Below are 2,626 nucleotides of genomic sequence, written 5' to 3' on the forward strand. Positions count from 1 at the left end.
ACCACATTTTGAGTAGCAAGGTGCTTGCACTGGCTTTCAATACCTGGCATGTCTTGGTCCTGCCCCGAGACTGATGTAATTGGTCCTGGAGGTGGCCTGGCCATTGAGAGCTCTAAAAACTCCCAAGTGGCTCCAAGGTGCAGCAAAGCTTGAGAACCTCTGTGCTAAATCAAGTGCGTGGTGACATAAATTTTCGTTATTATGTTATCAGTAGCCCTGTTGCCCATTCTCCCCTTCCAATCCACCCATTCCTCTCCTTTTCAGGTCCAAACATCCAGAAGATGGGTGGGATCAGGATTAGCTTTTCATCCTTTCAGTCTTTCCCACCTCTGAGGAGTGGACTGTAGTTCAGGATGGCAAGAGGAGGGAGGCACAGGCAACCTGGGTCGGGGAAGAATAAGCAAAACAATTGTTCTAGGGGCCGACTTAAAGGGGAGGCTGATTGAGACAAATGGGGACTTAGCACAGAGGGTTGTCACAGCAAAACTCACCTCCAGGCTTGGGCCTGAGTTTGGGGCACTGAAAACAGCAATCTACCCTCCCTGAAGCCTGGCGGCAACTGGCAGCCAAGCAGCTAGGAAGGATTTCTCCTTCTTGATATGCAGAGTGACACAGTTGGTCGAGATGCAAGAGAGCCCCCTAGTGTCAAAGTATAAATGTGAAATCCTTTCATCAACGAATCATAAACACCACAAATGAACTTAGAAGTAAGTGAATGATAATGATGGTAATGATGATAAATGACGGCTTACAAATATATGTACTATATGTGCCAGGCACTGTTGTAAGTATTTAGAAAATATTAACTCATTTAATCTCAGCAACCCAATGGGGTGGATGCTTTTTAAAAATTTTAGTTGATTTACAGTATGTTTCTGGTGTACAGCAGAGTGATTCAGTTATACATATATATTCGTTTTTCTTATTGTTTATTACAAGATATGGAATATAGTTCCCTGTGCTATACAGGAGGACGTTGTTGTTTATCTGTTTTGTATAGGGTAGCTTGTATCTGCTAATCCCAAACTCCTAATTTATACTGCCTCCCCCCTTCACCTTTGGTAACCATAAGTTTGTTTTCTATGTCTGTGAGTCTGTTTTTGTTTTGTAAATAAGTTCGTTTGTAGCATACTTTAGGTTCCATATATAAGTGATATCATATGACATTTGTCTTTCTCTGTCTGACTTAACTTCACTTAGTATGATAATCTCTAGGTCCATCCGTGTTGCTGCACTTGGCATTATTTCATTCTTTTTTATGGCTGAGTAACAGGCCATTGTATATATATATACATACACCACATCTTCTTGATCCACTCATCTGTCGATGGCCACTTCGGTTTGCTTCCATGTCTTGGCTGTTGTAAATAGTGCTGCTGTGAACACTGGGGTGCATGTATCTTTACGAACTATAGTTTTGTACAGATATATGCCCAGGAGTGGGATTGCTGGATCGTGCTGTAGCTCTATTTTTTGTTTTTTAAGAAACCTCCAGACTGTTCTCCACAGTGGCTGCATCAATGTACATTCCCACCAACAGTGTAGGAGTGTTCCCTTTTCTCCACACCCTCTCCAGCCTTTGTTCTTTGTAGATTGTCTGATGATGCCCATTCTAACTGGTGGGAGGTGAGACCTCCTTGTACTTTCGATTTGCATTTCTCTAAGAATTAGTGATGTTGAGCATCTTTTCATGTGCTTCTTGGCCATCTGTATGTCTTCTTTGGAGAAATGTCTTCTGCCCATTTTTTGATAGGGTCGTTTGTTGTTTTTGTTACTGACTTGTATGAGCTGTTTGTATATTTTGAATATTGAGCCCTTGTCAGTCTCACCATTTGCAAATATTTTCTCCAATGGGGTTGACACTTTTATTATCCGTGTTTTACATATGAGGAAACTGAGGCGCAGAGAAGTGAAATAACATGCCCAAGTTCCCCCAATTTAGTAAGTGGCTAAACTGGGATTTGAATCCAGTCACCCTGTGGTGAAGGATCCAAGACACCGAACTGCTTCTCCAAAACAGGAGAGTAAGAAGGATCTTCAGTCAATTTATAGTTGTAAACACTCATAAACAGCTGCTCAGCCTGTGCTTCCTCATATCTAGAGGAGAACAGTTTATATATATATATCTATATCTATACACACATATATATGTATATATATATACACATATATATATGTATATATGTATATATATATATATATGTAGGTATGTATTGAGACGATCAGAGAGAGAGCAGGGACCTCAAAGCAGACAGAGAAGGAGTGAAAAAAACAAGTTTGACTAAAAAGAGTAAAGGGGGAAATACCATTCAACACCATTTTCTGGAAACTAAACTCAAATGACCATAATCCTCATTTTTAAGAAAGTATTGAAGCACAGTTAGAGGGAAATGTAGAAAGAAATTACTCCTTAGCTACACTTGTTCATATTTCAGTAAATGTTAAAAGCAATCTAGTTAACTCTAAAATGACTGAAGCTACTCATGTGTCTTTGAATATAGGATACGAAGTCTGAAAATTTCTAACTGTGACCCTTGTAAACTATACACGACACAGAAGAAATGATATGTTTTTTTTGTTTGTTTTTTGTTTTTTTTTTAAACATCTTTATTGAGGTATAATTGCT

Source organism: Phocoena sinus, chromosome X (genome assembly GCF_008692025.1).
Source record: "Phocoena sinus isolate mPhoSin1 chromosome X, mPhoSin1.pri, whole genome shotgun sequence".
Lineage (NCBI taxonomy): Eukaryota > Metazoa > Chordata > Mammalia > Artiodactyla > Phocoenidae > Phocoena > Phocoena sinus.